At 37.4% G+C, this 24,747-nt stretch overlaps 1 protein-coding gene across 3 annotated transcripts in view; it reads right to left on the bottom strand.

Moving 5' to 3' along the window:
- Positions 1-24,747, bottom strand: part of PALLD (palladin, cytoskeletal associated protein) — a 200,237-nt gene that overhangs the window by 134,902 nt on the left and 40,588 nt on the right. Inside the window, exon 1 of one of the 3 annotated variants that reach the window (XM_072406028.1) lies at positions 12,881-13,035. The exons of the other annotated variants lie outside the window; for them this stretch is intronic. The gene's annotated coding sequence lies outside the window, so the exon portion shown is untranslated. Of the gene's footprint in view, positions 1-12,880; positions 13,036-24,747 lie in introns of those variants that run through there. 3 annotated transcript variants of the gene reach the window in all.

Consider the following 24,747-nt stretch of genomic DNA (forward strand, 5'->3'; position numbering starts at 1 on the left):
TAATAATAATAATAATAATAATAATGGACTTGAATGAGGCCTTACAATAGGTAGAAGTACAGCCTATTGCAGTGTCAAGAAGATTTCTGAATAGGATGTAACATCTGTGGCCGCCACTGTAAAAAACCTTGGTGGAAGATTTTAACCTAAGTTAAATTAGGGGAACAGAAAGTTAGAGATGCAGCGCAGGTATCTTCTTCTTTTTCAGTTATAGAGGTAAGAATGGGTGTGTTGTAAGGCTGTTGGTTAGTACTTGTATCAGAGATAAAGAACTTGGATAATATGTGGATGATTTTTTCTCATCCAAGTAGTATCCAGGCCTGACCATACTTAGCTTCTTAGATCAGACACGATCAGAGTGAGTAAGCCTTTCTGATTTGCTCAAACAAGCAAGATGCAGGGTCACATAAAAATCACATTTGAGTATTCTAGTATTTACCTATTCTTAACAAACAGTAAATGAGCCCTACAAAAAAAACCTTTGTACCCCTTGTAGTTATAGAACTACAAGTAATATGCAGCACCCTCTTCCCTACAGCAGACGCAGAAGAGGGGGAAAAAAAAAAAAAATTAAAACTTATCAGATGCACTAATATATTTTTAAACTTTTCAAAACAGAAAAAAGAATTGCCTTTTCATACAATTTAATGCTAAACTATAATCTAATGGTTAATCCCTGGGAACCTATTCTTACTTTAAATTTAATCCCCAAAACATTTTAGTTACTGGCTGTGAAACATTAAACTGTCTCCGGAAAATATCTAAATATGACAATTCACCATTCAGATATAAAAAATGAAAACAGCCCAGACAGAAAACAAAATAGTTAGCATGTGCCAATCATGCAGATCATTAAAGCAGTCATTTTGCTAGCAGATCAATGTCAGCAAAGCGGCATATATTATTAAACTGAGCAATATAAAATGTTCATAGTTCCTGCTGGCGGCAACACCGCCCACAGGTATCCTAACAACAACTACAAACTTTAATGTTTGCTTTGCTAATAAAAATGTGTTACATTAGTTACATCTTGGATGAATACTACAAAGTTACAGCATGAACCTTTAAACTTAAGTGAGAGTACAATCATTTACCAAACATATTTTATAATAACTCTGTAATCTTTATTTGCCCTACTGGGGTTTTTTCCTTCACGTCTTGTCTTTGGAATCCCAACAGATTAACCCTTAGCACGTGTTGGATTTAGGATTTGTACATTTTCCGTTGGTGAAAATTGTCATCACCAGCAGTAGAGCTATGAATTTCCATGTGCCAGCGCTCAGGCCTAAGTAGAAGAATTGCCAGGCCCAGACATTATTAGATTTGAGAACAGTGAATGATGTTATCCACTGGGTGATCTTTAAAATCTTTCAACCCCAGAGCTTACTTAGGGTGGACTTCCGGGGAAAAGACAGCCAGGGGGTGTACTGTCTGTTTTAAAGCAATGTACAGATGCCAGATGAGTTTTGGGCTAGATTTTCAAGCATTACCGTCCATTTTGGGCAAAATCAAGCATGTGAACAGCAGCCCTGGCAAACTGATGAATGACCAAGCGGGAAGGGCTTGCCTCCAGTTTCTTGAAGTGTATTTTGTCTGACTAATAGAAACACATCTTGGATCTGCACAGAACAAATGGTTGATCTCATGTACAAATATATATTAAAGACTACATACAGACTTGAGAACATATCACCCAACGATTTGAGTATTCAAATTGAGCTGATCACATTAACAAGTATAATAACATAATAAAATCACTATAAAGTTGTATTGACTAATCTTTATCAGCCTAGGAAATCACATGAACCTAATTAACATAACCAAATTCACTAACAGTTATCAGACTGGAATGGAATTTGCAAAGCAGCTTTACATAAATGAAAAGCAATGGTTGCTCCTCGAGCAAACAAATACAACCTTTATATCTCAGCTGTCTTTTTGTTACTAGACTGAATGCTTAGGTATTTTGTAATAAAGGCACAATGACACATGACCAAGGCACATTGCATTCTGGGTCAACCATTGAATGGAAGAATCCAATGACCCCCGCTTGAATTGTCAGGCCTCTTGAGTTATTTGACTCCGGTTATCTGTGATTATGATCACAAAGTGCTCTCAGTCAGCTTTCTCACTCTGGGGCAGGACTGCTGAAACTGTCTGTTTACTCAGAACCTGACCTGACTTTTAATGACCTGTTTTCAGCTATTAACTCAGTAGGTTCCCAAATATATCATCCTTCAAAATGACTGCATAAAAGTAATAACATCTTCTGGTAGAAGAAAACAAACTCATTTTATTTTATTTGTATATAATGTATATTCATAGCCTTTTTTTGTGTAGTTTGGGTTATACATAACTTTGTTATTATAGGAACTTGACAGAGCTAGCCCCTATGCAACAAAAGAATGAACTTTAAACGTTAGACCTTGTTATTACTATTCATTTTGTTAAACAGTATTTATATAGTGCCAAAATATTATGCAGCGCTGTAAATCAAATAGGGGTTGCAAATGACAGACAGATACAGACAGTGAAACAAAGAGGAGAAGAAAACCCTGCCCTGAAGAGTTCTAAGAGTTATTGTGAAAGCTTCAAGCCTCTAATACACATAGTTTGTTACATCTTGAAAGTGGAACTAAACTTAAAAAATAAAAAAATTGAGCAGCCTGGTTTATTGCAGAGAGAACAAGCAATGTCCCTTGTGCAATAACACAAACTTTCCTGCCTGTCCATCATCTTTTCTTTAATGTACACTAAACTCAATACAATCCCAGTATAGTTGCTTATGGTTGCCTGTTGGAAATAAATTAAGACATGGCCTGGCCAATTAAGACGGCCAAAGATTCCGAAAGATTATACAGTTAGGCCAGATTGGCTTCGGGGACACATATCAGGATGCAGGAATAAATGGTCAATTTATGTTACCTAGATTCCTAAAGTGATAAAATAGATCCTTAAATTATTTTTCCAAGCATTTTGTAACAAAGAAAAGGAACTATTGGTAACTACGCTAAAGACTGCCAGGAGCCCAGGAGGACACGTTGTATGCTGCCTCCAACTTAATTATGCCTAATGATCGCTCTTACACCCGCTGAGAGTCAACACAAATCATTTCTCACACTAATGAGAATGTTTGCAGTAAATGTCAGCCGTAAGATCTGCAGCCCTATCCCATAGCCATAAAATGCCAAGTTTAGATGTGGCAGGTCCGTGGAGGCTCTTTAACATTCAGCGGTGTGCTGTTGACATTGTCAGTCACAGTGCAGAAATTGTTCATCTTGGAGATCAATTTACATTAGTTATAGCAATTCACTATTTGATGTTCCATCCTTATTTGATATTTGATTATTTTCCCCATTCTATCTAAATGAAATATTAATAGTGACAAAAAAATTAGATTCAAGTTCATTGCAATAATTAGCCAATCAGCAAAAATTCCTTTGCCTGATCAGTTTTCATTTTAGAATTTGCTCAAAAATTGATCAAACATACATTTGTTAATATGACCAAGCCCACACACCCCTTAAATTTGGTGGCACAGATTGAAACTAGGTACATTAAGTTGTGGTACCCCCAGTGCACCTCTATTCCAAACTCCACAATGCTCAGATGTGCATCATCTATGGTGCAATCTATAAGTGTGTTTTCGTGCCTTGAGGTGTGCTGCCACCACATTCAAAAAGATGCTTCCCATAAACCAAAAAGGGGCTTTCCAGAAACAGCGGACACCAGGGCATGAAACCCAATACGTGGTGTGTATAGGATCTGTCAGCACAGGGTAACTTTCATTTATTTACTTAGGAATACACATGACCAGGGTAAAGTATAAGAAGCCATCGCTGCACCAACAGCCAGGCATTTCCCATATTCCCAACCATTCTCCATCAAAAAAAGACCCAAACACCTTCTATGTTGGAAATAACTGGCAACGGCAGCCCCATTTATTGAAAACAATTATTCTTTAACATCATGAATTTTCATAAACAACAATCTCCTTCAACTTCACCAAAAAACATTTTATAACCAAACATCTTCTGTAAGTCCATGAAAATTCCCAAATCTCTTGCTCCATTCTCCATTTGTCTCCGATCCACCGCTAGGCCCCCAGCCGCTCGTACATCGTCTCGGGGACAGGTATTGGTTCTCCCTTCTCTCAAAAAACCTAGCCTCCACAACAACCTAGTGTCATGCAAGGCAAACTTTTCCACGCATTAACCATTACCCCGACGCTAACTCTCATGGACCCGAAGAAAAAACATGCCACCCCAGCTGCCATGACAATTATCGTGCAATAACCCAGCTAACAGGGAGGGAGGGTGGGGATGCTTCGTCCCTAACTGATTTTAAACTGATGCCCCCACCCCTGAACCCCCCCTTTTTAAACCCATTCCTCATTCCCTCCCCTGGCCTCTTATTCCCCAATCATTCCTCTCCATTTCCCGCACTTTTCCTTAATATATTTATATATATATTTTTTTTTTTTATTTTTTTTTTAATTTAACCCTCTGCTTTCTCTACTCCCCCTGTCATGAGGCCCTACGCTAAATTTGAGCTCCGGGCCTGCTTTTTGGCAGCCCATGTCTTGGCCCATGTTGCTTTAGTACTCCCCTTCTCCTGCATGTATTTCCCTCTCTGAAAGGACATAATACCTGTTTTACTTGCTGTATGCAAGGTTCTGCCCACCGATTCTTAGATATCAAACAAATGTAAGCTGGTAGGTAAAACCATTGTGTTTAACACACCCATACGTGATGAATACTTGCAATGGTCAGTGAGCAGGGCCGCAGTTGCATTACAAAATATGGGTTACAGGAAAGGTAATATTCCTTCCTCTTTCAGCAGGTATGCTTTCCGATACAAGCAAGCAACCCTGTTTTGACAGCTCTACAGCTAAAACTAAGCTATGAACTGAAATAGTTTTTATTCCTGTTTGTTTTAGATATACAGTACAAGTGAATGTTATCTGATGAATGTAAATAATCTTATCAGTACCTGTGAAAGGTAACCTGTCAGGAAAGGTTCAAAGAGACTGCAAGGTACTATTGGAAATAAAGGGCAGCGAGTTACCTGGATGTAAGGGTAACTTTCTGGTTGTAACAAATTGGTGTTATTTTACTAAGGGAGTAGTAAATGTTCATTAAGTAAAGTGAATGTTTACTTATTTTAGTAAATAAAGTTAAGCTTGGTTTAGTTTAAATAACTTAATGTGTCATCATCAAAGAAAATGAAAAACGGTACAGATTTTTTCTTGCATGTGACAGAATGACTGACACGGCTTCCCTTATTTACTAAGCTGGTGAGTATTTACATTGAGTGAACATTTTCTACTTTATGTAATCAATGCCTTTGACTTTTCTGACCTGCATAGTTCTAATCTGTGAGCTGATCAACATGCTCCTATTGTAAATGAGCATGGTGAAAGGGAAGGCTGTAGTTCAGCTTTAGGCATGATTTTGTTTTTTGTAGGGTTTGTGTATATATATATATATATATATATATTTATTTATATTTTTATATGTATATATACTAGGGTTAGCTAGATTTGAATTTATCCTTCAAGTAGTGCTGCACTTCATTGCTTCTCACTTTCTCAATATCACTGCAAGTATACCAAACATTGACTTCTAAAAGGCTTTCTAGGGAGCCATGAATGTGGTTCTTTACACAATAAATAGGAAAAATCCTATAGATATTATCCTATAAAAGGATAAATAGAAATAAATACGTTTCTGTGGCCTTTGAACTCATGATTTTCACTAAAGGAGATGATCATTCTCTACCCCATAGATCAGACATGGACAAACTACAGCCCGCTGGTCGTATACCGCTCTGGCCGGTGACACCTAGAGCAGGGTCAGGAGGACTTCGCTGGGGAGGGGGGGGGCACCAGCCAGCGCCGCGTCCCCTGGATCTAAGCCTGCGATGGGAGAGTGGGTGGGGTTATGCCATCATGACGTCATGTTCAGTGGCATCATTATGGCATAACCCCGGCCACTCTCCCGTCAGCCCTGCCCCTCTGTCAAATTTTATTTTATTTGTGGCCCCTGACTAAAAAAGTTTGCCCACCCCTGCCATAGATCATATGACTAGGTGTCTCAGCTTTTGGTTACATGTGTATGGCTGCATATAACCTGAAGATATGTTCCATTAAAAGTAAAGATTTTAGCCTAACAATTATTGTTTATTCATATACTGTATCTCAATACTTCTAGCAAAATAGTTTCATGCTAACACTTCAATACAGGTCAACTGTAAAAAAGTTATTACAAACATAAAATATTGAGCAAAAAACAAGCGGAAATGTACCGTAATTAAAACATAAATTGTATGAAGTTACATTAAAGTTTCCCTTGCATAAAAAAACAACGTCTTCATGACACACAAAAACATTTTTAATAAATGGCTGTCAGTGTACAAACTCTGGGTTTTGTATGATGAAACTGCACATGGTTGTACAAACCGCAGGTCATTCTGTGTATCTTCCATTTGTATTGTGGTTATTACAACACAAATACCACAATCAGCTGGCAGTGTGTGTTTAATTGCATTCACAGGAGGTCTATTGTATCAATCAGATGGCATTTTTATGATATGCATTCTTTGCGAACCTCAAGGAAACCATTTTTATTTGTCTACATGGTGTGTTATTTCATGAACAATGATCTCACATGGCCTGTCTCACTGAACGCTCCACATGCTTTGGTTTTCAATATCAAGACCACCATGGGAAATCTGATCACTGGGTCTGTTCCAAAAATGGAAAAACAAATGGAAAAAGCTCCACCATGGAATGTTTGGTGAATGTCAGATCCCCTGCTTTATAAACAGACACCTATGCTCTCTATAGTTTTACAAACCCTACTTGGCTCCTATGACTGTGTATGGATACACTAAGTTAAATCTAACAATATGGGCTAGATAATATTTGTATGGAGTTTGTATGTTCTCCCCATGTTTGGATGGCTTTTTATCCTGGTACTCCAGTTTTCTCCTACATCCCATACAGTCATATGATGAATAGGTAAATGATTCAACAGACCATAGAGCATCAACAAGATCACACTGATGGCTTCCTGATAATTAGATATATGTTCCACTTCTCTGTTACATTATGTCCCATAAGAAAATCTGTTATGTTTGCTTAATAAATGCCACAAAACTTGTGAGCTGCCTTAACTTTCATTTCTGTGTGCTCTCTGTCTGTTCAGTTATTAGTTAGCATTGTTCACAGGCCCCTCTGTGGATTTCAATACACCTCACCCTGATGTACCAAAGCAAAGCATGGGGTGGCAAAAAAAGTTCATTCATAGTTGAGTGAGTGCTGTCACCCTAAGACATAAAGAGTGTAACTGGCAGAATCAAAGGTAAAAAAAGATAAAATCCCTCAAAAAAAAACTAATGCAGCTACCGCACCAGAGAGGAAAACTATCATCCACCAAACATGGAATGGATCTGGTCCAAGATTTTAAACAGTTGCCAATAAACAACAAATTCATTTTAGGAAATTCATTGCAGGTTTGCTTGATCACCTTGACAGTCTATGTTCTCTAGTCTTGGAGAGCTTTGATGACTGTAGAATGAAATTAGGAAATGGAGATAAACTGCAAAATTACGTTGGAGTGGCAATTCGAATGAACAGCATTGAACTAAACTAACACCCAATTTGCTCTACTTTACTACACAGAAATGGGAAATGTATTGGGGAGAATCCACAGATTCTCCTTACATGGATGTTATGAGAATTTGGGCAAATGAACAAAGGCCAAAAACTAAATGGGTTTATTGGCCCTGATGGGCAATACAAAAGGTAACTTGTAAAGTGTAAGTAAACATAGAAAATAAAAAACATTGAGGGTTTTCTTTTATTGCAGAAAAGAGATGCTATGCCCCTTCTGCAATATAACAAAGTTACCTGACTTTTTTAATGTGCACTAAGCTGGTATGATGGCATACACATGCATGGGCGTTACGTCATTCTGGCCTGACAAATCAAGATGGCTGAAGATCCCGTACCCGGAAAAAGACCAGGTGAAGACGTCAGTACCAGCAAAGGAGTGAGGGGAGGTGAGTTTAGGTATATAATTGTTTTTAAAGTTTGTTTTATAGCAGAGACATAGCCTGTCCCTTTTACAATAAAGTAGAAGGTAAAGTAGAACTTGCCTACGTTTTTTTGTGTTAAAGTTTAGATCCACTTTAATAGGTGGGCTTCATTTACCAGTTGAATTATACATACCAAAATATAGTGTGCTGCTCTGACTACTATTTAAAACCTGACTTTAAATTTCTCGCAGTATCTCAGTGTGGATATCACACACAGTTAATCTGAAGCTGTGGATTTTGGCAGCAATGTCAGTGTAAAAGCAACAGCTGCTGCTAGCATGGATATATGTGCTGTGAAAACAGACAAACCTGCCACATCAGAGAGGACAGAGCCCTGCATAGAGCACCAGTCCTATACTATGCTGGGATACCAAGCCTCACCATTAACAATTTAAAATTAGAGAAAGAATCAGGAGGAGCTGTACAAGAAAAAAATGACAAAAATAAAGCGTCCTAACGCACAGAAACACTTTGTATTTTATCTTATTGTGGGGTAATCCCAATCTATTTTAGGTAACAAAGGAAAATGCTTTGTAATGGTTAAATTGATGCAAATGGAGTAAACACAGAAAGTGTATTCTTAGGAGCACAAAAGGGGGAGGGTCAGCCTTTCATTCCAGCATTCCACAAGTGAGGTTTCACCATAACTCACCAGGTATATGTCACAGCATTAAATTACAGCTTTAATACTAGCTTCAGAAAAATGCACAGCTACCCAAATACCCAGTGAGGGTTTGCATGCAACTATTTAGATCTGATGAAACACAGAATTATTAATCAGTGGGCAACAATAAATCTTCTAAAAGAGGCAGAATGGTTTTATGAAAAAATGAAAAAATCCAACAATTTTGTTTTATGTATAAAATGAAAGGACATCCCGATATTGAACAGAACTGGCCATTAAGCATTGGAGTTGCACTGATATTAGCAGCACAGAAACACACACAATCAAAAAAAAAAAAAATATTTTCCCAAAGAAAATCAAAAATTCAATTTTATCTTTATGGCAGATTAAACTCGAAAAATACATGAGTACATTACAACAGTAACAGATGCTCCACTATATTTGGTAAATCAGTCCAGACCTGTAAATCCATACACTGTATATGCAACTGTTATGCACAGACTGACACGTAACCCTGCCTGCTGAGCTCTGAGGACTGCACTGTGACCTCTGAGCCATTGACAGGTGGGACTTGTCACTACCTACCCATCTGATTTATGTTACCTGCTGGGACATCCATGTGCACTTTTCAAGAATCTGTGATCTACACTAATCCAGGTAGTCTGAGTTGGATTTACTTAGGTGGATAAAGTTTACATTAGCCGTAAGATCCTGCCTTTGCCTCCAGAGATTTACATTTTACCTTAATATCATGCACACTTGGAGATATTTGTGCCTAAGCCATATCCTGAAAAGTGCATTGGGAATTCCTCCAGAAAAATATCAGTGCAGTACCTGGCATGTGAGTGATGCTAGCCATTCCCATGCCTACAGACTTATATCTGTACTTATGTAGCATGAGAGCTAAGGATATGTTGCCCCCAATCGTTAGTTTTAGATTTGCTGATCTGCTGCTTACTTGTTCTCCATGCTGGAGGTTCCAACATAAGGAAACAAAACCCTGTGCATCTACCAAGACCATCACCTATGCACACAGAAACTGAGGATTAAGTTGATGGCTAGTCATCTCTTTGCTCTTTGTTGCCTTTTTGGGGGGCACAGATTTTACAGTTCTCTTCCTCTTTAAATCCTAAATCTGGACCTTTCAAGGATATTCAGAAACACATACCGGTATGATACAGACTTGTTTTTAAGGTTCTTTTGACAGAGCTTTCAGATGAAATTGTCATTGCTCAAAGTCGAGTTGCAATGCCAGCAGCTACGGGTACCACTAACATAGGAAAGAATGTTAAACCCAGCAAAGTGAATGTTAACAGGATTTTGTCTTGAACATGATTGGATGATTTAAAGTCATAGTTTTACTTTATTTAATCAAAGTCCATGTTATGAGAAAAGCCAGCCACTGCTGTTCTCTCTGGCTGTTGAGATGATGCATTTAATTAAGTGTATTCTAAGTGACTTTAAGTGAAAAATCGCTACTGCTTTAGTAAATTAAATCCATTCAGAGATCCTGAGAGGGGATTGCATGTTGCCACGCTGATAGTAATTTATCAAAAGATAAGCCTCTGCCAGGGATGTCTTCCCCTTATCCATGAAATGTTTGCACTCATTATCAGTGCTCAACCCAGATATTTTTTTAAACCGGGTGAGAAGAAATTGTAAGGTGGGTGGCAGCCCCTGTATTGTGACCAAACTCTTTAGTAACCACCCAAAAACAGCCGGTTGGGTGCTGAAAAGTGCCGGGTGGAACACCCAGCTAAAAGGGCCTGGGGAGAACCCTGCATTATACTTCATGAAACAAAAATCACAATAAGGCTACGTAAACAAGTGCAATAATTATCATTAGAAAACAAATGATTAACGCTCGATCAACGATTATGCACGATTATTTTGAACAATTGTATTGTGCACAATTCTGTCCATGCTGTAATGATACGATCGTTCAAATATAATCCACCAATAATGTATACACACTAGATACGATCGTTTGAACAATGCAGGAAGTGACATGTACAGGAGAAAGTGTATCACAGAACAATACACGATCACTGAACGACCATACACACAATAGATAGCGACCGATCGTTGCCCAATCAGATCCACCGGGACGGTCGATCGTTTCTAGCAATATTCCTCGTTCATCGGCGTCGTTGGCCAGCTGTTGTGCACTTTTTTTGTTAACGATTATCAGACAAACGGTCGTTAGTCATTTGTTTCAAACAATATTTATTGGACGTGTGTACATAGCCTAACTGTTCTCATTCAAGGATTCAAGTTCTGCAGAAATGTTTGGATCATATGCAGGGTCAGAAACAGGGGTCTACTTTTAATTATTACTGGTTTCAGCAAACATAGCCTTTCTATCATTCCCTATATGCCACGTAAAGAGAGATCACAACATAGCAGAGCAGATGACACTTGACACAAAGTCACACTGTCTTTGCAAATCTGAAGTGAAAAACAGACATTTGGGTACATTTTTAAACAAGATAATTACATTTGTGAGAACAAAGTTCTGAAAGTCGCCCTCAGAAAATAAGTCAATAAAACACCCAATTGTAGTCCTGGGAACTGGTGGTCTCTGCATAACTACATAGCATTTGCTGCCCACCTGCTCCAATGCTGGGAATAGTCTATCAGCTGTATACAAACATGGATTTAGGCTGGGCACACACAGGGGTGTCAATGATCAGTCACTAGTGATCATTAGTTTTACTGTGTTGATCGCTCATACAAATTGTGCTCTTAATCACTCTCCACTATATGCTGCAGCCCCATGAGTAGAGATTGATCTCTAAGCACAGAACAATCATGCACAATTGCTCAAATATTAAACGATCAGTGTGTATTTCCAGCAACACTAATCCCAAAACTGACAACACTGGAAAAATATGTTACATGTCCAAACACTCTTTTAGGTCAAAACATTTCAATTCTTTTATTTTGTTTCCCTTTTGTTCTGTATTTGATGATTATTCTGCACAATCTATCATTACTTTTTGGATGTTTGATACATTTTCCCATCGTCTCTCTAAGTAATGAAGCAGCAGGTGGATTTTACATACCAACACTGTGACATTCTGCCAGACTTGGATCCCGTCATAGAAAACTATTTCTGAGTTTGGAAATAGTGATGTAACGCACAGATCGGTGACATCACAAATAAAAGGGATTACCAAAATTCTCAGCATTAGACACAAGAGAATGGACCTTATAAAGTTACGTAGTGTTTATTGACTTTTATCATGGGGGAATACCAAGAAATAAGATTCAGGTCTTCAGAGAACCCCTTTTATAATTAATTTATCCACAGCTCACAGTACATTGGCTTAGTGGTCAGTGGGAAGAATGCCTCTTACAATGTTGGCCAGTGGGAGGAATGTCATCCTTACAGATACCCTAAAAGATCATTGGTGTCAGTTGTAACTGATCTGAGAGTCACAAATTGCTCATTGCTTAAGGAACCCCAAGCAATCTCTGGAGGAACACTGTGCTAGGTAATTATTAATTAAAATAAATAATTGTCGTTACATAACCGTTTGTGTAATAAGCATCTAACGACATTCTTGAGTGTGACAAGCAATAAATGTTGCTGGATTTGATCTGCTACCGATAAGCCATGGTGTGCACAGATGTTGCTCAGGGGTGTAGTGGTAAAAAAAGAAAGGGGGGCACGGTGAAGGCTATCAGTGGCGAGCGCGCTGGGAGAGCCTATACGGGGTCCTGAAAAAAGTGAGCCCGCCCCACGACACCCCTGATTTGATCATGCACACAAACACATGTGTGGCTTGCAGTCATGCAATCTTTGAACAATTGCAACTAATCAATACAGTGTAAAATGATATGTGCTTGTTTACAAAGAATCATGTAATGTGTGTAGTTAGCATTATTGATCACTAATCAGATATCTATATTAATCTATACAGGGGTGACATGATCCTGAGCCCCCCATGTGTACTGATCACCCCTCCATGGCTGCAGATCCCTATGGCTGCACAGCACCAGATCCCTATGATTGACAGCCACGTCCTGTGCTGGGCTATTCCCGGGTGACAGCACGTCACACAGCCTGACACGACACACAAATAGACCTAATAATAATAAATGGCAGCCGCACATAAAGTTATAATAATTCGTGGTAACAGTGTGACTTACCAGAGCCGGGGAAGCCTGTATCATACAGAGCCTGTAGATGAGCAGCCACATTCCAGGCACATGTACACAGCAATGACTTCTTATCCCACACAACAAAGACTCCAGCCTAGGAGGAGGAAGTCATGTGGAGCTCTCCTGGCTGCTGACCAGCCTTGCTTACTACCTTCTCCATGTCAGCCCTGGGAGGGTGTTATGTGTGGGCAGACCAGGAGCTGCTCATGCAGGGTGTGTATTTTGGGGAGGAATGCTAACATCCAAAAATAACACTTAACACGGTAGCTGCTGCTTCTCTGATCCTCCCTGTTATCTTCAGTCTAAAGTTATCATTGTCTGGGGATTTCTAGTGAGGTGTGCCTTACAAGCGTCTGAGAAGAGCGCAAAGCGTAATGGCCAAGACTATCGTCAGCCAAAACAAAGCGCAACCATGCCGCTAATAGGTTTTTTCACTTTTACAAATGCTCGATCGAGCAGGCTATTAGTGCAGAAAGGTGATCCCACTTCTGTAATAACGTGTCACACCTGCCTGATTGCACCAGGTTTCTGGCAACGAAGCTGAGACACGCATGCGCAGTGTCAGCTTTGGTTGCCAGGGAAACCGGGACAATCTCAACCGGGCAGGGATGAAGTTACGAAATCCGCCGCAGCCAATCAATATGACCAAAGGTCAGGGGTGTAGTCGTAAAAAAAGAAGAGGGGGCATGGTACTGTACATGGCAAACGCGCATGCGCATCATGTAAACATGCCCGCCTTACTACACCCCTGCCTATGTGTCACTCAAAGGGGAAGAAACCAGATACCAGAGATTGCAAATCCATACAGGAGACATGGTTTGCGGCTCTGGCCGGTGCGCCTCCTTTTCTTGACCCTGCAAGTGGGTGGACCAGCCAGAGCTGTGGACCACCAAAGAATTCATTGCAAAATAAGAGTGGGCATTCCCACGTGCCCATTCCCTGCCAAAGGTCATCTCTGGGAGCAGAAGGAAGACGGTAGCCCCCTGCGTTGGAATGCAGATAGAAAAGTCTTACAGGTTATTGGGTGGTGTGCTTCTGCCATAATTAGAAGGTGTGCACATACTTGCCGATTATGGCACATACTTACCTGTGTGAAGTCGCCTTGCAGCAATCAACTACAAGTATTCATTGCATTTGTTCAACCTTTGATCTAAATTCAAAAAACGTAATTTACAAAATTGATAAGGCAAAAATAATTGTTTTTAAGGTGCTATATCCACCCAAGAATTTTCACATTTGTCAATACTGGAAGTATGTCTGTGTACCCTGCTGCTTGCTGTGGTTCAGTCCACTGTCCTACATGTCCTATTTGTGACAGAGGGGTTGATGGAATGAACCACATCATGTGCTGGGGGGAACAGGCAGCAGACACACCCAGGTATACTGTAACCTTCTGTGAGCCCAGGAATGCACAAATAAGTGTGGAAAATTATTATTATCATTATTAAACAGGATTTATAGCGCCAACATATTATGCAGCCTTGTACATTAAATAGGGGTTGCAAATGACAGATGAATACAGACAGTGACACAGGAGGAGAGGACCCTGCCCCGAAGAGCTTACAATCTAGGAAGATATACGTGAACAAGAAAAACTAAAAAAGTTGTTTATTGACAATCGTACCACTGAAATTTACAACTATCAATTGCCCCAAAGCCCTGGTTAGCAGCGAAAGGATTTGGAATGGTTGAAATCTTTTCTTTTGGAAGTGTCTGAAGATAGTTTGGGCATTGCAGACACTTCATGCAGTGTCTCAGGGTGGTCTGCTGTTGGAATTGCTTCAGTAGACCTCCAACCTCCTCCACAAACACTTGTCAAAAATGCTGTTGAACACTCCCAGATGTCTAGAGGTTAAAATTGGGTGTCTGGGGCCTGGTAATGGATCAGTTGACAAACGCCTGTCTGAACTTTGTACTATAAAATCTGTAAAAAATTTGTACTATGAAAGACTGCAAACTTCCTAATAATTAGGTGATTATATTAATATAATCATTGTTGCAACTGAAAGATAAAGAGCTTCTGTATAGTAAGTAATAAAGATAAATGTTTTTATTTTTATTTTTTTGTATTATTTTGTTACTATTTTAAGTGTTTTACACAACATGAAACGATTGAGTAAAATTAGCAACGTTTGTTCTGTTGACACTGGGTGCAAGTCATGTTCCTTCTTATCATGTAAAAGACCTCAAAGAGCAACACAATACATCAAATAATAAAATAATGTAGGTCTTTATGAAAATGTTATTTTATTTAGGCTTTATTGAGGCACTTGTATTTATAAACACAATATTTAGAAGACGGAGGAATAGATAACAGCTGCAGACTTTAGTGAATGGATATTAATGGACATATGTATACCACCGAGCACTATCTGTGCTTCCTATAGTCTCCTCCATGAACTGTGACACTATGCCATTATGAATGCATCTCTTTTTATAAATAAATCATTGCATAGTTTTTAGGGAGCCAGGAAGAATGAATGTCATCATGGGGCTTTCCAATGCTGCTCAGGGATGGACATCAGCATGAGGGTTTTCAACGCTGGTCAGGAAGGAAAGTCAACGTGGGGGTTTTACAAGGCTGGTCAGAGATGGACATCAGTATGGAAATTTCCAAGTATGGTCAGCAGTGGATGTCAACTTGGGGGTTACCAAGGTTGGTCAGAGATGAACATCAGCATAGGGGTTCCAAGGCCAGTCAGGGATGAACATTAACCTACCCCTAATCAGCTAAACCTCAACCCCCCAGTACTCTATCTTCAGATTCAATTCCATCTGGCCCTACAGACTCCTACATGCAATTTGACAACACCACCCTAATATTAATGCATTTGTGTTTATAAACAAATCCATCCTTTGTATTAATAGTCAAAACTACAAAAAAAAGGAGTAAATACAGTAAGTACCTCTGCCCTTGTATAAATAACTTTTTTTTAAGTCTTATGTCCCAGCCTAGGCAAACATGATCTCTGGCTACCAGGTCACTGTTGGGGTTAGACATTTTTATTAGTAATATAAGAAGAACAGCAGTATTCATAGCAACATATGAGCAAATATGGCTGACCTTAGGTACATAACTTATTGAAAGCTATGCACACACATTGATAATAGTATTTACTTTTAGCTTATATACTATATATTATGTATGTATATTTAAAAAAAATAGGACTACCAATGCTCTTTTGGAAGCCAGTTAAGAAGACATGTAACATAGTGTTCAAGGACCAGTGAACCTGCATGTTATTTCAGCTCATGGAAATATTCTTTTTCACCTGACAGTACACGCACTGCCACTTCATATACTGCTTTATAATACATGGAAATGTATATTGCATGAGAGATTTGCAATAGAGAAACTGGAGTTACGTCAGCTGTAAAATTCCCACCATCCTTTCACATAATTGGCATGTGTAAGAATGGCAGATACAGTACTTATGTCATTATGTATTTAAGTATTTATGTAAGACATGTGTAAGAAGGATGTACCTTTGTCCCTACAACAGTTTTGCAACATCAAGTAAATTTTGTTTTTCATTGTTTTAGAAATACTCATAACATTTTTTTCAGCTCATCAGAAACCCTTGTCATGTTTATAATTGCTAAGGAAATCATTTTGACATTAATTAAAAAAAAAAAAAATATTTTTATTTTTAATATATGTATAGAAATTATAGTGCATTTAAATGATTTAAGGTACTTTTTTATGTGACTTTACAAATTTTTTTACTTTTCCGTGACATATTTTCATGGCAGGATTTATTGATTTATTCATTGAGTCTGTCTCTAGCAGGTAGATCAGGGTATTAAAAAATGAATGAATGATTGCAGAGACAAACACAATACATGAATGTAAAGAAACTACTAGGGGCTCAGGTTGGAGCTAAGGTGAGATTTTTTTTTGCAGCAGTCTGTTTAAAGGGTGCACCCTGGCTAATCACTTTGGAACCAGTACTGATCTACCCAAAGCCCTGAATATTACTGAATGAAAATGATCCAAAACCCTGTTTTCACAGACATTTGACAGTAGTGCATTTGAATTGATTTTTTTCAAAAGCTCCATGCAAAATCATAGGAACTTTTCCTCCCAGTGCATAGCAGGCACAATGGAGTGCCCTGGTTGTCAACTGGCCAACTGAAGCCTTAATTATATAAATATGCAAATTATATAATATACATTGCAAAGTATGTAATGCAAAGTATTCACTAAATTTTTAATATTCACTTCCAATCACTTCCTTCTTTGTGTATTAAGAATAAGGGCCTGCCTGATAAATCATATAATCAATCTCAGTGTTGTGAAGAATAATAACAATACAGAAAACTTCATTTACATTTACAAAACAATAAACTGAAATGGCATGTTGTCAGCTTGGCAAAAGCATATATCAATCTGTAGCAAGACTGAGTAATACACATATATATTGAGATTGTGATGAAAAGTCTCTATTATTATGTCACCTTTTTTCTTTGGTATTGTATAGATATCCTACTGACGTTTTGTTCATTGCTGTTATTGTATTTACAATTTCCAAATCAATAAAGAACATTAAAAAATAGTATATTATTTGATGTTGGAGGTGTTCTGTAGCTTGATAGCATTGTTTGTGTTTTTTAAGCAGTAAGTGATTAACTATAAGTAAATACACCCTAGTAGAATCCTATTGAAGTAGTTATCTCACACTTTTTGTCATTTTTAAAGTTTTTTTTTTTGGTACACCTGTGTAAATGGAGGAGGGGTAAGGAGGACCCAGCTGGCTTAAAATGGATTGGAACACTCATTCTGAACTTGCTGATTCTGGTAAGTGGCCTGCTGTAAATAACATTTAAAAACAGGTGGAAGCAACAGTCATTACCCATCTGTAGGTAGATTCAGATGTTTGACCCCAAAGTTTTGAATAATTATTTCAAAGTGAACTTTACTGTTCTTACCACCCCAATTTATTTGTTTTCTAAACTTGTCCTATAAAAAGTGAATACATTTATGTTCCCAAATTGATACTGTAGTCTAGTGTGCATTCTTAGCTGCTCCTGTAAAGAGTAATTTTCTTATGTACAAGTCCTAGATGTGAACAAGTGACAACGCAGAGAAGCACTTGATACTCATTGAGAAAATTTGGAGGAATAATTGGCAGGTAGCTGCATCACAATTATAAATATCAGGACAGCCAGTCCTGTACAATACCTACTATGAAAAATATGTGTGATTGACTGAATTTGGGGATGTAAGTTTAGAAGTAACAGTACTACAGTAGGGTATGTTCAAGCAAAAATGGCTGCTGCAACTTGAGTGTGTAGAGGAGTTCAGCAAAAACTAGATTGGTATCAGTTGGACAGAAATCTATTATCAGATGTGCAGGTAGGTAGAATTGTATCTAAACCCAAAAACAAATGACTGCGACCATACTATAGATAATTAAACTTTTACAGCTTCCTAATTTCTTTATGATTGCAATATTTTATAGGTCCAATTGTAAAATTCCCCTTGTTGTGAGAATGTCAACCTAGCAGCAGACAACTAGGATTGTGCTTTTGTGCCTGTATGTGTTTTCCCTGTTCTCAGACCTGCAGTTATTTAGAAACATTAATCATAGCGTTATTATCAATTTAACTAAAAAATACCAATACTGCTAAACTGGGTCTGGGCTTCTAAGCTTCAAGAAACATTGGTCGTGAATGAGTTACCAGAGAGAGAACAAGAGATTGTGGTGTCATTTTTCTCAAAGTTAACAGCAGAAATACTTCTAACCATTATTTCTGTAGCTTATCTTGACAAAAAAGACATCTAGAGTGGTTAAGTGACAGATTAAATTTAATGTTGATGAGTGTAAAGTTGTGCAACATGGCCATGCTAAAAAATTAGTCTCTTTACTTTAATGGAACGCTGCCAAAGAAAACAGACATAGAGCACTAGGAAATACTGGCTGACAGTGGGCTGAGCAAAATGATTCCATATAAACCTACAGTTAAAAAGAAATACAATTTTGAGATGTGCACAAGTATATATACCAATATTAGTATGATATTGCCCCTGTGTATTGCACTTGTAGGTCTACTTGAATGTGTACCACGGTTTTAGGCATGGAAAAAAAGATAGGATTGGGAGAGCGTACAAAGCCAGGCAACCGAATCATTCCAAAACAAATATAAATAATATAAGTATATTTAGGAAGGAAAATATTAATAAAAAGTCATTGCAATATAATGCAAGGTAAACAATTTAGCCTAATGATGTAGCTATGAGATTTAGGCTTAGTATGGGGTTACTGCAAATAATATTATCAGTGTAGGAAGGAATTTTTCATTGTATGAGTAACCAAGCTATAAAATACTATACAACAGCAGTCAGTAATGAAAAATCAGTAACAATATAAAAATGTTTCCATAGGTCTTATTTACTGTCCACCTAAGTTTAAATATTTACCATTTACATGTATTATAAGGTATTGACAGCAACACATTCCAAAGTAAATTACGTGCAATGCAGTCTGGAGCAGTTTTAGTTTTCATTGTTGCTGTCCCTGCTCAGTTTATGATTTCTGTTAGTAGAGGAGAGTATTGTGTATTAGGAGTTAATTCTCTCTGGGATCATATACCCAGAAACAAGTAGCTTTATAGTGGATTGGCAGATTGGCCCACTTTTCAACTTTCCAGTCCTAGCCTCAGCATTCTTTGTGTGGCTATGACGTCTGATACTAAGCTAGTTAGTTGACTGATGTAAAAGAGGTGAGGCACAGGACAGTTAGCATTGGGGGGCAGGAAATTAAAATCTGGCCCCGATGCTAAGTTTTCTTATTGTCAGTGTACAGTGAGCAGCATCCGCAAGCTAACCAACAGGAACAGTGTACAAGAAAAGCACAGTAGCTCACAAAAATATTTAGCATATTTCAAAAGTATGGTCAAAATACAAGAAAATTAGAGTCATACACAAAGCCATTGTCTTAGATACGGTCAGAATCAATTAGCTTACAGTAAAATGTAGATGTGGTAAAACTGTAAATGTAGTTACTTTTAAAAATGGCACTTCTCAAAATATGTTTGTTAAATATCAAATATACAATTCACTTATTTTTTCCTCACTTTTTTCTGTTCTTCTGCTGAGTCTTTTAAAAACAGAGGAAATAAATTATGAAATGATAAACTTCAGTAGTATATTTACCCTTTTCCACATTGTTTTCCATCTTCCTTGTCTAATAACTTCATACATTAATATATATCATTCTCTACTTCATAGATCATTTCTAGAAACCTTTCCACAAAGTAATCTTTGAGAATGACCATGCTCACAAGAATTACTGTACAGGTGAGTTTTTTTCTTAACTTCAAAACGTCTTTATTAGTTTTGTCAATCAAAAGAGTACTGAAACCCATTCCAGCAGCTAATTTTGGAAGTACATTTTCAGCAGTACATTTTTCATCACCATGTTATGGAACATGCAGCACAGGTCCCAAAGCTACCCGCTGGAATATATCAACAGAGGAAGATGAAACAGTTCATACAAAGAAGACAGATAATATTTCATCTAAATAATGACAATCCCAGCTGGAATAAACAGTATGGATGGCTGTCATATGACTGTACAATAGTTAATCTATTCTATTCTTGGAAGCATTGTACTTGCTTTGTCCCTTGTGGAGTTTTAATCACTCTTGGGAATAGAGAGGAAAAGCAGCTCCTGGCAAAAAGTAAAATCGGTAGACTATTTGTACTATCCAACGTTACAACTTTATTTAGGTCAGAAGTTTACAATAATTTTACTTTTAAGTTGAGTTCAGACGAGTTCACTGTTGTCAAATAGTGCTCATCCACACCAAAACCCTAGTTATCATTGAAATGAATAGGAGGAATGAAGATAATGTGTTTGTGGTGTGGGTTTTCAGAAGCTTCATGTAGCATCTCAGTAAAGGTCTGCAGCTAAACTGCTTGCATAGACTTGAATGGGCATGGTATATAAAGTGGAACTGCATTAGCAAAGAGTTGCACGCAGTCAGAAGCAGTAGCAAAAATGTTGAAAGTGTTCTGAAGAACAACAGACATGTGACAAGAGAACTGCCTATTAGCAAATGCTCATAAATGCATGCCAATATCTCCTTCTCACAGCTCCCAGATGCATAGCAGTTAAAAATTAGGCACTTAGAAGAGTTTAACTATGATGTTGTGAACCGCCTTTTTCAACTAAATCTTAATCCAAGATTAACATACTCCTTGCAGTTAGACTAGTTAATCTAGTCTTTAAAAAAGGAATACAGCTCCTTCTATCCTGATTTTGTCCACGTATGCACCAACATATGTGAAAAAGGTGAAAAGGCCCAAGTGGGACAGAGAAAGGGTGGTGTTAGAACCATGGAAACAAAAACCTGCATTTTATGCATTGAAATGCATTTATAGGGACAGTAAGAAGACACTGTGCATATTAAATTTCACAGGGACTTGGCTGGCAGGGCAGGCAGGGGCAGGAGATTATAAATGCCAGTAAACAGTAGAACCATTCATTACGTATGTGTGACTCTCTTCACTTTGAATGAAAAACTTTTATGTTTAACTACAGTTTGTTTACTAAAGTAATTGCAGGTCCTGTAATAGGTTTACGTCATAGAGCAGAAATCTAGGAAATATTGGTCTTGAATGATGGTATAGTTCAGGGAATCCGTTAGGGAAATGTACAATGAGACCAGCAAAACTTGTTTAGTATCTAAAAAAGTTTAAAAAGTTTAAAAAGAAAAATAATATTTACTATGTATAATGTGCTGTTTATTTTTGGCTAAGGTTTTGTGACTATTACTTTGGACAGCTATAAACCTAAAGTGGCCTATTAATAAAATGTATGTTACTTAAATTAGTGTTGCAGGCAAGGACCTGTATCTGTTCTATAGCTGTACCATTCCAGGTGTTTTACCATTGTATTATTTGGTGGTCTGCAGGTGAACATGAATTTGGGATTACTAATATTATAATTAATAATACATTTTTTGGAATATGTGATGTCCAAGGACATCCTTAGATTTGCACCTATCCCAAGACACAAGCAAACCTGTAATCCCCTAACGCATTCTAAAGGAACCTCAATTCTGTTACATGTAGTTATTGCCAACAGCCCCAAAACCTGTATAAATCCTAGACAAGATACATACTCACATACCTGAAAACAAAGTTATAGTTGTAACTAAATGTGTCACATAGTTACTGAAGTTCTACTTACATGAATCAAATTTAAAAAAACACATTATCTGCCAGCAATTATTATTATTCTTATTATTATTAATAAACAGGATTTATATAGCACCAACATATTACGCAGCGCTGTACAATAAATAGGGATTGCAAATGACAGACAGATACAGACAGTGATATAGGAGGAGAGGACCCTGCCCCAAAGAGCTTACAATCTAGTAGGTGGGGGAATTTCACACACAATAGGATGGGAGATATGTAGTGGTGGGAAGTAGTGATGGTTTCAAAAGACAGAAGAAGATGGGTAACTTGGAAAACAAGTTAGATTTCAAGAACTAAGAGGCTCAGGGACTGAAAATGTATTTCAGAGTATATCAGTAAGGTAGCGAAAGAGGTGATTCAGAAATGGAGTTAAAGGTGTGAGAAAAAAATGAGAAAGAAAGGTAGAGCATTCCATTTAGGTCTCAGACATTAAGGAATGATACCGAATCTACACATCTCAGGTCTACTTGTGGACAGTTCACTTGTAACTCCATGGTTACATGGGCTTCATAAGGTAGTCAAAGCAATTGGAATTTAGAGGTTAGATTTGTCATTTATAAGCTATGTAATTGTATGTCCTTTATACGTTTGCTTCAGTGTAACAAAGCTTAAAAGGACCAAAACAAACAACAATCATCTCAATGGTACAGATCAGGAATCTAATTCAAGGAAATATGATCTATCCTTCTCTACTGGGACTTTCTTCTTTCTCCTGTTCAGCACTCTAATTTCCTGTACCAGGGCAAAGATCGATGAGACCAGCTCCAAAGTCAGAAATATAGTATTTTGCTAGAACTTTAGGATATCAGCTGTCCACCTTTTATTAGGTTAAGGAAAAATACTAGTACTGAAATTCTAGCTTTTGATGTTTTTAAAGGCTATGGCTGAACTTAAGGTGAAATAGTGATCAGCTTTTACGGGCAACTCACTCAAGTGTTGGCACCTGGTAACACAACCCAGCAAATAAAAAGCTACATGCTCTTACTGCAAAATGCACTTTATCATAAAGGTATGGTAATAAATTCAAATCAGTTTTACTTGTTAAGTTATTCTCTACACCAGACACAAATCTGCAATAAAAAGAAAACAATTAGAGAAAGTGTGCATGTTGCACATCACAGCTAGTTTGATTTCAGCAACAGATTTTCCAGTGCAGGTTTGAAACTAAGCTTAACAACTAATTGGTTGTTAAGGCTAACAACATAGTCTGACTTATTTAGTACAGTGGTAGAATACGCAAAGCTGAGGTTTATTTGACAGTAATTAATAGCAAGAAATTGTTTATCAATTGTTAGATGACTACAGGATACATTCTGACTGATGAGTTGTAATAGGTTTTCTCACTTTGAAAAAGCACTATCATTTGGTGACTACACAATGTTAGGAATAAAGAGAACAAAAGATTTAATGAAGTTGAATATAATAGGGAATTACTGATTTTTTTGAATGTTGATGAGGGTTGAAAAGAGGAACTGAGACTAGCAAAATATAAGCAGATTAAACTTCAAATTTAATGTTAACTAAGCTACGTAAAAGAAGGTGAAACATGCCACAGAAAGGTATTTCTTAGGGTGCCAAAACAAGTATGCCTTCAATATGTTCCACTGAATGCATACCACTTAAATGAAGATTCAAAGCAAGTTCATCAAACTTGCTGGATGTATGTTCTCATAGCCTTTTGTATTTTCAACTATTAACTATACATATATACAAGCTAAGATACTTGGCTAAACAACAAACCTCTGGTACCACCATACAGGCTTAAAAGGTTTTAAAAAAACATAATAGAACTTGTGCTAAGGCAATTATATATTTTTTTCATTTAACAATTTATACTTTCTCAGACTTTGAGATTGTTCTTACAAGCAGCCTTAGTATTTAGCAAATGTCACAAAAAACACTGCCATTGTCATGGTTCAATTGCATTTTCTAAACTTGCCAATAACTTTTAAATGTGAGTTTAATGAGGCTGAACAAAATCACCTTCACCTTGTAGACATAGTGAAGAATGTAATTAATCATGGAAGGTGAGTCCTTACTGGTACAAGACATTTGAGTATCCCAATAAGGATTATATTTACATTCTACATTTCTCAAGTACCAGCAAACAATTATACGTTAATATACCTAATTCTACCCAAAACATGGGTAATATGCTGCACTTTTTCTATAATACTGTTTAATTACATTTATAATACATGAGAAGATGTTTGAAAATTTAGATGCAGTATACAGCAATATAATATTGTGTATTACAGCAAACACAGATCAGGTATATTAGCCACTGAAAGTACAAAGAAATTAAATTTTTCTAATATTTAACAACAAAAGTGAGAGCTAATTTTGGCTGGTAGTAGATGACATACTGTATAAACCTTTCTACAAAATTTAAGAATTTAAAACTTGCTCAAAAATACTTTTTAATTTTTTAATAGTTATCACTGAATTAAAAAAAATGCTGTACACAGGGCTAAGTCTATCATTAGACACAGTAGGCACGTGCCTTTTGGTGCTGATATTACTTTTCCTAACTTTAGAACAGTTATTTATTATAAGGTTATTTGCACAATATTTCAATATTCTAGACCAGGCCAGGGCCAGATAAACAAGGGCATTATTTAAGTTGCATGAGGCAACCTTTGCC

This window comes from Pyxicephalus adspersus, chromosome 3, assembly GCF_032062135.1.
Source record: "Pyxicephalus adspersus chromosome 3, UCB_Pads_2.0, whole genome shotgun sequence".
NCBI classification, from domain to species: domain Eukaryota; kingdom Metazoa; phylum Chordata; class Amphibia; order Anura; family Pyxicephalidae; genus Pyxicephalus; species Pyxicephalus adspersus.